The sequence below is a fragment of the Hyla sarda genome, chromosome 9 (assembly GCF_029499605.1).
Source record: "Hyla sarda isolate aHylSar1 chromosome 9, aHylSar1.hap1, whole genome shotgun sequence".
NCBI classification, from domain to species: domain Eukaryota; kingdom Metazoa; phylum Chordata; class Amphibia; order Anura; family Hylidae; genus Hyla; species Hyla sarda.
This window is the reverse complement of record NC_079197.1, coordinates 87693812-87705187: the sequence shown is the minus strand read 5'-3', so window position 1 is coordinate 87705187 and position 11376 is coordinate 87693812.

Sequence of the window (11376 nt, the reverse complement as noted above, 5' to 3'; positions counted from 1 at the left end):
ACCTTAGACCCCGCTCCCTGGCACGGCTCAAGTCTCCTTCCACACAGGCCCAGAGGATCCACCACCTGCCGTGATTCCTAACACATACACCTTTGAATTGCATGTTGACTAATGCCAGAAGTCTGTCCAATAAAACTGACAAACTGGAGTGGTTGATGTCTGAGGAAATTGGTTGGACGATAGCTGTGACTGGGCGGTCAACATACAGGGTTATAGTCTATTCAGGAAGGATCGGACAAAAAGGAAAGGGGGAGGAGTTTGTCTTTATGTGAAATCGAGTCTGAAGGCCGCACTGCGGGAGGATATATGGGAGGGAAATGATAATGTGGAGTCATTATGGGTAGAAATATATGGAGATAAAAAAAAATTCTGATAGGGGTTTGCTATAAGCCACCAAACATAATGGAAGAAGCAGAAGATAAATTACTGAGGAAAAAAACAAGGCAGCAAATCAAAATGATGTGATAATAATGGGGACTTTAACTATCCTGATATAAAACTGGGAGACTGTGAATCTCATAAAGGAAACAGGTTTCTGACTATAGCTAAAGACAATTATCTGTCCCAAATAGTGCCCCACTAGACTTAATATTAACCAACAGACCTGACAGAGTAACTAATGTGCAAGTAGAAGGACACCTAGGAAATAGTGATCATAATATAATACATTATAACTTGTTCTTCAATAAGGGAATCTCTCGGGGGGCCACAAAAACATTGAGCTTTAGGAAGGCAAAGTTTGATCAACTCAGAGAAGCCCTTTGGGGTACTCCGGTGGAAAACTTTTTTTTATTTTTTTTTTTATCAACTGGTGCCAGAAAGTTAAACAGATTTGTAAATTACTTCTATTAAAAAATCTTAATCCTTCCAGTACTTATTAGCTGCTGATTACTACAGAGGAAATTCCTTTTTTTTTTTAACACGGTGCTATCTGCTGAATCACGAGCACAGTGTTGTCTACTGACATTTTTGTCCATTTTAGGAACTGTCCAGAGCAGCATATGTTTGCTATGGGGATTTTCTCCTCCTCTGGACAGTTCTTAAAATGGACAGAGATGTCAGCAGAGAGCACTGTGCTCGTGATGTCAGCAGAGAGCTCTGTATTCCAAAAAGAAAATAATTTCCTCTATATTATTCAGCAGCTAATAAGTACTGGAAGGATTAAGATTTTTTTAATAGAAGTAAATTACAAATTTGTTTAACTTTCTGGCACCAGTTGATTTAAAAAAAAAAAAGTTTTCCACCGGAGTACCCCTTTAACCTCTTAAGGACGTAGGGCGTACCCCGGTCCCGGTATTTAAAACGGGGTCACAGGTCGGTCATCAGCCGGGACTCTGGGCTAATAGCGTGCGGCACCGATCATTGTGCCGCGCGCTATTAGCCCTTTAGACGCGGCGATCAAAGTTGATCGCCGCGTCTAAAATGAAAGTGAAAGCTTACCGGCAGCTCAGTCGGGCTGATCGGGACTATCGCGATAAAATCGCAATGTCCCGATCAGCTAGCACGTGAGCGGAGGTCCCCTAACCTTGCTCAGTCGCGTCCGATCGGCGATTGATTGCTCCAAGCCTGAGATACAGGCTTGAGCAATCAACCGCCTATAACACTGATTCATGCAAAGGGTACATTCACACAGGCAGGTTTACAGTAAGTTTCCTGCTTCAAGTTTGGGCTGCGGCAAACTCCTAGCGGGAAACTCACCGTAACACGCCAGTGCGAATGTACCCTAAAAACACTACACTACACTACACTAACACATAATAAAGGGTAAAACACTACATATACACCCCCATACACTGTCCCCCCCCCAATAAAAATTAAAAACGTATTGTATGGCAGTGTTTCCAAAACGGAGCCTCCAGCTGTTGCAAAACAACAACTCCCAGCATTTCCGGACAGCCACTGAGTGTTCAGGCATGCTGGGAATTTAGAAACAGCTGGAGGCACTCTGTTTGGGAATCACTGGCGTAGGATGCCCCTATGTCCACCCCTATGCAATCCCTAATTTAGTCCTCAAATGCGCATGGCGCTCTCTCACTTCGGAGCCCTGTCGTATTTCAAGGAAACAGTTTAGGGCCACATATGGGGTATCTCCGTACTCGGGAGAAATTGCACTACAAATTTTGGGGGGCTTTTTCTCCTTTTACCCCTTATGAAAAGGAAAAGTTGGGGGCTACACCAGCTTGTTAGTGTAAAAAAAATAAAACATTTTACACTAACATGCTGGTGTTGCCCCATACTTTTTATTTTCACAAGTGGTAAAAGGAAAAAAAGACTCCCAAAATTTGTAACACAATTTCTCCTGAGTACGGAAATACCCCATATGTGGGCGTAAAATGCTCGGCGGGCGCATAACAAGGCTCAGGAGTGAGAGCGCACCATGTACATTTGAGGCCTAAATGTAATTTTTCATTTGCACAGCCCACTGTTCCAAAGATCTGTCAAACGCCAGTGGGGTGTAAATACTCACTGCACCCCTTATTAAATTCTGTGAGGGGTGTAGTTTCCAAAATGGGGTCACATGAGGGGGGGTCCACTGTTCTAGCACCACGGGGGGGCTTTGTAAACGCACATTGCCCCTGACTTCCATTCCTAACAATTGTTTTTCCCAAAAGCTCAATGGCGCTCCTTCTCTGAGTGTTGTAGTGCACCCGCAGTGCACTTGACGTCCACACATGGGGTATTTCCATACTCAGAAGAGATGGGGTTACAAATTTTGGGGGGCATTTTGTCCTATTACCCCTTGCAAAAAAAATAAAAAATTTGAGGGAAAACTAGCATTTTAGTAAAAAAAAAAAAATCATTTACACATCCAACTTTAACGGAAAGTCGTCAAACACCTGTGGGGTGTTAAGGCTCACTGGACCCCTTGTTACGTGGCTTGAGGGGTGTAGTTTCCAAAATAGTAGGCCATGTGTTTTTTTTTGCTTTCCTGGCACCATAGGGGCTTCCTAAATGGGACATGACCCCAAAAAAACATTTCAGCAAAATTTGCTTTTCAAAAGCCAAATGTGACTCCTTCTCTTCTGAGCATTGTAGTTCACCCGCAAAGCATTTTACGTCCTAACATGGGGTATTTCCATACTCAGAAGAGATGGGGTTACAAATTTTGGGGGGCATTTTGTCCTATTATCCCTTGCCAAAAATTGTAATTTGAGGGAAAACTAGCATTTTAGTTAAAAAAAAATAATAATAATTTACCGTATATACTCGAGTATAAGCCGAGTTTTTCAGCACGATTTTTCGTGCTGAAAACACCCCCCTCGGCTTATACTCGAGTGAACTCCCCCACCCGCAGTGGTCTTCAACCTGCGGACTTCCAGAGGTTTCAAAACAACAACTCCCAGCAAGCCCGGGCAGCCATCGGCTGTCCGGGCTTGCTGGGAGTTGTAGTTTTGAAACCTCCGGAGGTCCGCAGGTTGAAGACCACTGCGGCCTTCAACATCATCCAGCCCCCTCTCACCCCCTTTAGTTCTGAGTACTCACCTCCGCTCGGCGCTGGTCCGGTCCTGCAGGGCTGTCCGGTAAGGAGGTGGTCCGGTGGGATAGTGGTTCCGGGCTGCTATCTTCACCGGGGAGGCCTCTTCTAAGCGCTTCGGGCCCGGCCTCAGAATAGTCACGTTGCCTTGACAACAACGCAGAGGTGCGTTCATTGCCAACGTACTTCTGCGTCGTTGTCAAGGCAACGCATCTATTCCGGGCCGGAAGCGCGGAGAAGAGGCGCCCCCGGTGAAGATAGCAGCCCGGAACCACTATCCCACCGGACCACCTCCTCACCGGACAGCCCTGCAGGACCGGACCAGCGCCGAGCGGAGGTGAGTACTCAGAACTAAAGGGGGTGAGAGGGGGCTGGATGATGTTGAAGGCCGCAGTGGTCTTCAACCTGCGGACCTCCGGAGGTTTCAAAACTACAACTCCCAGCAAGCCCGGACAGCCGATGGCTGCCCGGGCTTGCTGGGAGTTGTAGTTTTGAAACCTCTGGAGGTCCGCAGGTTGAAGACCACTGAGGGCGAATGATGAGAAGAGGATGATGAAGGGGGGGTGTGGGATGATGAAGGGGGGTGGGGATGATGACAAGGGGATGATGAAGGGTGGGTGTGGGATGATTACAAGGGGATGATGAAGGGGGGATGTGTGGGATGATAAGGGGATGATGAAGGGGGGATGTGCGGGATGATAAGGGGATTGTCACGATTCGGCTTACAGGTTGTGGATCCACTGTGTCAGCGAGGGATTGGCGTGGACCGTGCTGGTGGACCGGTTCTAAGAGGCTACTGGTGTTCACCAGAGCCCGCCGCAAAGCGGGATGGTCTTGCTGCGGCAGTAGCAACCAGGTCGTATCCACTAGCAATGGCTCAACCTCGCTGACTGCTGAGAAGGCGTGGGACAGAAGGACTAGGCAGAGGCAAGGTCAGACGTAGCAGAAGGTCGGGGCAGGCGGCAAGGTTCGTAGTCAAGATGGATAGCAAGAGTTCAGGTAACACAGGCTTGGACAACACTAAACGCTTTCACTGGCACAAGGCAACAAGATCCGGCAAGGGAGTGCAGGGGCAGTGAGCAGATATAGCCAGGGAGCAGGTGGAAGCCAATTAAGCTAATTGGGCCAGGCACCAATCATTGGTGCACTGGCCCTTTAAGTCTCAGAGAGCTGGCGCGCGCACGCCCTAGAGAGCGGAGCCGCGCGCGCCAGCACATGACAGTAGGGGACCGGGACGGGTAAGTGACTTGGGATGCGATTCGCGAGCGGGCGCGTCCCGCTGTGCGAATCGCATCCCCGACGGCCATGTCAGTGCAGCGCTCTCGGTCAGCGGGACCGACCGGGGCGCTGCAGGGAGAGAGACGCCGTGAGCGCTCCGGGGAGGAGCAGGGACCCGGAGCGCTCGGCGTAACAGTACCCCCCCCCTTAGGTCTCCCCCTTTTTTTGTCCGACAACTGCTTTACCTGGGACGAGGACACCGGGAAAGAATGGAGGGTTTCCTCAACGGCAGGCAGTACAGCAGGAGTGGGAATGGGGAGGGAGGGCAGAGGGCGAAGCCTGGCACGGGGCAGTGTGTCACCAGGACGGGGGCCATGAGGAGGCACTGAGGCTTGCCTGACGGGACTGGGAGGGGGGGAGAGGCACTTCCTATGGCAAGCAGAGTCCCAGTTCTTGATCTCCCCGGTGGTCCAGTCAAGGGTGGGAGAATGAAGCCGGAGCCATGGCAGACCGAGGAGGACCTCAGAGGTACAGTTGGGAAGGACGAAGAACTCAATCACTTCGTGATGGGGTCCAATACACATCAAGAGGGGTTCTGTGCGGTAACGCACGGTGCAATCCAATTTGACTCCGTTGACCACGGAAATGTAGAGCGGCTTGACGAGACGGGTCACCGGGATGCGGAATTTATTCACAAAAGAATCCAGAATAAAATTCCCAGAGGCACCAGAGTCCAAGCAGGCCACGGCTGAGAGGGAGGAGTTGGCTGAAGGAGAAATCCGCACGGGCACCGTGAGACGTGGAGAAGCAGACTTTGAACCAAGAGACGCCACACCCACGTGAGCTGGGTGCGTGCGTGCGTTTCCCAGACGTGGAGGACGAATAGGGCAATCCACCAAGAAATGCTCGGTACTGGCACAGTACAGACAAAGATTTTCTTCCCTACGGCGATTCCTCTCTTCCTGGGTCAGGCGAGACCGATCCACTTGCATGGCTTCCTCGGCGGGAGGCCCAGGCGTAGATTGCAACGGATACTGTGGGAGAGGTGCACAGAGATCTAAGTCTTTTTCCTGGCGGAGCTCTTGATGTCTCTCAGAAAAACGCATGTCAATGCGGGTGGCCAAATGGCTAAGTTCTTGCAGGTTGGCAGGAATCTCTCGTGCGGCCAGCACATCCTTGATGCTACTGGATAGGCCTTTTTTAAAGGTCGCGCAGAGAGCCTTGTTATTCCATGATAATTCGGAAGCAAGAGTACGAAATTGGATGGCGTACTCGCCCACTGAAAAATTACCCTGGACCAGGTTCAGCAGAGCAGTCTCGGCAGAAGAAGCTCGGGCTGGCTCCTCGAAGACACTACGGACCTCAGCGAAGAAGGACTGGACTGTGGCTGTGGCAGGATCATTGCGGTCCCAGAGCGGTGTGGCCCAAGACAAGGCCTTTCCTGAAAGAAGGCTCACTACGAACGCCACCTTAGACCGTTCTGTAGGAAACAAGTCCGACAACATCTCCATATGCAGGGAACACTGAGACAGAAATCCACGGCAGAGTCTAGAGTCCCCATCAAATTTGTCCGGCAGGGACAAGCGGAGGCTAGGAGCGGCCACTCGCTGCGGAGGAGGTGCAGGAGCTGGCGGAGGAGATGGTTGCTGCTGTAGCAGAGGCAGAAGTTGCTGTAACATGGCGGTCAACTGCGACAGCTGCTGTCCTTGTTGGGCAATCTGCTGCGATTGCTGAGCGACCACCGTGGGAAGGTCAGCGAGACTTGGCAGCGGCACCTCAGCGGGATCCATGGCCGGATCTACTGTCACGATTCGGCTTACAGGTTGGGGATCCACTGTGTCAGCGAGGGATTGGCGTGGACCGTGCTGGTGGACCGGTTCTAAGAGGCTACTGGTGTTCACCAGAGCCCGCCGCAAAGCGGGATGGTCTTGCTGCGGCAGTAGCAACCAGGTCGTATCCACTAGCAACGGCTCAACCTCGCTGACTGCTGAGAAGGCGTGGGACAGAAGGACTAGGCAGAGGCAAGGTCAGACGTAGCAGAAGGTCGGGGCAGGCGGCAAGGTTCGTAGTCAAGATGGATAGCAAGAGTTCAGGTAACACAGGCTTGGACAACACTAAACGCTTTCACTGGCACAAGGCAACAAGATCCGGCAAGGGAGTGCAGGGGCAGTGAGCAGATATAGCCAGGGAGCAGGTGGAAGCCAATTAAGCTAATTGGGCCAGGCACCAATCATTGGTGCACTGGCCCTTTAAGTCTCAGAGAGCTGGCGCGCGCGCGCCCTAGAGAGCGGAGCCGCGCGCGCCAGCACATGACAGCAGGAGACCGGGACGGGTAAGTGACTTGGGATGCGATTCGCGAGCGGGCGCGTCCCGCTGTGCGAATCGCATCCCCGACGGCCATGTCAGTGCAGCGCTCCCGGTCAGCGGGACCGACCGGGGCGCTGCAGGTAGAGAGACGCCGTGAGCGCTCCGGGGAGGAGCAGGGACCCGGAGCGCTCGGCGTAACAGGGATGATGAAGGGGGGATGTGTGGGATGATAAGGGGATGATGAAGGGGGGATGTGCGGGATGATAAGGGGATGATGAAGGGGGGATGTGTGGGATGATAAGGGGATGATGAAGGGGGGATGTGTGGGATGATGAAGGGGGGATGTGTGGGATGATGACAAGGGGATGATGAAGGGGGGATGTGTGGGATGATAAGGGGATGATGAAGGGGGGATGTGTGGGATGATAAGGGGATGATGAAGGGGGGATGTGTGGGATGATGACAAGGGGATGATGATGAGGATGTTAATGACGGGTCTGGATGATGACAGGGGGGGATGAGGTATTTCCCACCCTAGGCTTATACTCGAGTCAATAACTTTTCCTGGGATTTTGGGTTGAAATTAGGGGTCTCGGCTTATACTCGGGTCGGCTTATACTCGAGTATATACGGTACACATCCAACTTTAACGAAAAGTCATCAAACACCTGTGGGGTGTTAAGGCTCACTGGACCCCCTGTTACGTGGCTTGAGGCGTGTAGTTTCCAAAATAGTATGCCATGTGTTTTTTTTTTGTTTTGTTTTTTTGCTGTTCTAGCACTATAGGGGCTTCCTAAATGTGACATGCCCCCCAAAAACCATTTCAGAAAAACTCACTCTCCAAAATCCCACTGTCGCTCCTTCCCTTCTGAGCCCTCTACTGCGCCCGCCAAACACTTGACATACACATGTGAGGTATTTTCTTACTCGAGAGAAATTGGGTTACACATTTTAGGAAGATTTCTCTCCTTTTACCCCTTGTAAAAATTCAATAACTGGGTCTACAAGAACATGCGAGTGTAAAAAATGAAGATTTTGAATTATCTCCTTAAATTTGCTGCTATTCCTGTGAAACACCTAAAGGGTTAACAAACCTTTTGAATGTCATTTTGAATACTTTGAGGGGTGCAGTTGTTATAATGTAGTTGTATATAATGTAGTAAATATGTATCAGCTTTTATACCTGGGGCCGCTTTTACTATTTCCAGTCCTGCAAACCGTAACACCTCAGGTATGCCTTTGTGGACTTCATTCACATGGGAAAGTAGGCGCGGGACTCCTTTACCTGATCGGAAGGAGTAAAAGTGTTCCCTGATTCGGGTGCACATTTGCCTTATAGTTTTTTGCCTATGCAGCTTTTTTTTCATAGGGAAAACTAAGGCAAATGTGCACCCGAATCAGGGAACACTTTTACTCCTTCCGATCAGGTAAAGGAGTCCCGCGCCTACTTTCCCATGTAAATGAAGTCCACAAAGGCAAACCAAACCAAAGGCAAGGTGTTACGGTTTGCAGGACTGGAAACAGTAAAAGCGTCCCCAGGTATAAAAGCTGATACATATTTACTACAAAAAGAAACTCAATGGATACTTAGGACTCAAGCAACAGGACCGCTGGGTTTGAATGAGAAAACAGACCTAGCAGTATGTTTTTAAAAACCGAATACTTATACAGTTAAATGTGATAGTATACGAAATCCACCTCACATATTATATGTTACTCACTTTAAGAAGTCACGTGGTGAAAATCCTCTGTCGGTGATAGGAGCACTGACCCTCACACCTGAGTTATAATCCCCATGAAGTCCATACGGTATGAGGCCAGACGAAGCACAACACCTGTGCGAAACACGGCCCATAGTCGCCTACCGTACCCCCCCACACACACACACGATCCATCTACCCCGTTACATGTCTGTAATGTGTGAGGATTTCTAAATAAACCCAAAAAAGAAGATATGGTGAGTTGCCGACGTTATTCCTTCTTCTTAAAAAGTTAATTGAAAACTGAAATTTACTTTAGTAAGCTCTTTTGTTGCTTTTTGCTAACAGCCAAAAGTCGCACAAAAATTTGCTTAGGCGCACGTGCCACTTTTTGTGCGACTTTTGTAAGCAAAAAAAACAGCTCTATATCCCTTGATAAATCTCCCCCTATATCTCTTTTGTTTTCCAGGGTCAAGCAATGTTAAAAGCATATGCCTAAACTAGACAGCCAAACCTCTAGGCTCCCCTTTCCTGAGGCTGTTTTTCTGCAAGGGGAAAAATACATTGTGAAGTAGGTGGCTGAAATTCCAAGGGCAACCTCAGATTTTTGGAACATTTGCTCAAAAAAATAAAGGGAACACTTAAACAATACAATGTAACTCAAGTCAATCACACTTCTGTGAAATCACACTGTCCACTTAGGAAGAAACACTGATTGACAATCAATTTCACATGCTGTTGTGCAAATGGAACAGATAACAGGTGGAAATTATAGACAATTAGCAAGACACTCCCAATAAAGGAGCAGCTCTGCAGGTGGTCACAACAGACCACTTCTCAGTTCCTATGCTTCCTGATGTTTTGGTCACTTTTGAATGCTGGCGGTGCTTTCACTCTAGTGGTAGCATAAGAAGGAGTTTACAACCCACACAAGTGGCTCAGGTAGTGCAGCTCATGCAGGATGGCACATCAATGCGAGCTGTGGCAAGAAGGTTTGCTATGTCTGTCAGCATAGTGTCCAGAGCATGGAGGCGCTACCAGGAGACAGACCCGTACATCGGGAGACATGGAGGAGGCCGTAGGAGGGCAACAACCCAATAGCAGGACCGCTACCTCCGCCTTTGTGCAAGGAGGAGCCCTGCAAAATGACCTCCAGCAGGCCACAAATGTGCATGTGTCCACTCAAACAGTCAGAAATAGACTGAGGGCCCGACGTCCACAGGTGGGGGTTATGCTTACAACCCAACACCGTGCAGGACGTTTGGTATTTGCCAGAGAACACCAAGATTGGCAAATTCCCCATGGGCATCCTGTGCTCTTCACAGATGAAAGCAGGTTCACACTGAGTATATGTGACAGATGTGACAGAGTATGGAGACGCCCTGGAGAACGTTCTGCTGTCTGCAACATTCTCCAGCATGACCAGTTTGGCAGTGGGTCAGTAATGGTGTGGGGGTGGCATTTCTTTGGGGGGGCCACACAGCCCTCCATGTGCTTGTCAGAGGTAGCCTGACTGCCATTAGGTACCTAGATGAGATCTTCAGACCCCTTGTAAGACCATATGCTGGTACGGTTGGCCCTCCTAATGCAAGACAATGCTAGAACTCATGTGGCTGGAGTGTGTCAGCAGTTCCTGCAAGAGGAAGGCATTGATGCTATGGACTGGCCTGCCCATTCCCCAGACCTGAATCCGATTGAGCAAATCTGGGACATCATGTCTCGCTCCATCCACTAACACCACGTTGCACCATAGACTGTCCAGGAGTTGGCGGATGCTTTAGTCCAGGTCTGGGAGGACATCCCTCAGGAGAACCATACCCCACCTCTTCAGGAACATGCCCAGGTGTTGTAGGGAGGTCATACGGGCACGTGGAGGCCACACACACTACTGAGCCTCATTTTTAGTTGTTTTAAGGACATTACATCAAAGTTGGATCAGCCTGTAGTGTGGTTTTTCACTTTGATTTTGAGTGTGACGCCATATCCAGACCTCCATGGGTTGATAAATTTGATTTGATACAATTAGTTCATCCATTCAGATCTAGGATGTGTTATCTTAGTGTTCCCTTCATTTTTTTTAGCAGTGTATTTTAGTTGCTGCCATGGACAAAGATAAGCCCCACTCAATGGAGCTCATTGCTATCTAAAGCTTTCCCAACCAGTATGCTTGGAATAAGTGACATTTGCAATGCATACTTACAAAATATACTGAGCTGCAGTTATCCATTACAGCCACTGCCAGGGCTTCTGACTCCGTTCACAGTTTTTATCTGGTAGCATTGGTTTCCGATGAATCGGTTGGGTACTGGCTACTAAGCCCCTAGTAGCCAGCTATCATTGGTCTATTTTTAGGACAGGCCATCAAAAAAAACATATTAATGAAAAAGTATTACACAATATGATGAGTGAAACCACCCTTAGGGTGACATGACTGCAAGGGTACGTTCACATGTACAGGATCATGCGCAGATTTGATGCGCTGGATTTGTATCTGCAGATTAGAAGCTGTGCTCAGTCATTTAGTTTACATCGAAATCTGCAGCAGAAAATCTTGCGCAACAAATCTGCGTACATGTGAACGTACCCCAACACATGAAGAAAGTTGGGCACCTGATGATGTGGAGGGATTAGATGACTCAGAGGAGGTATTAGCCTGCTATGTTTTGTTGAATTTGG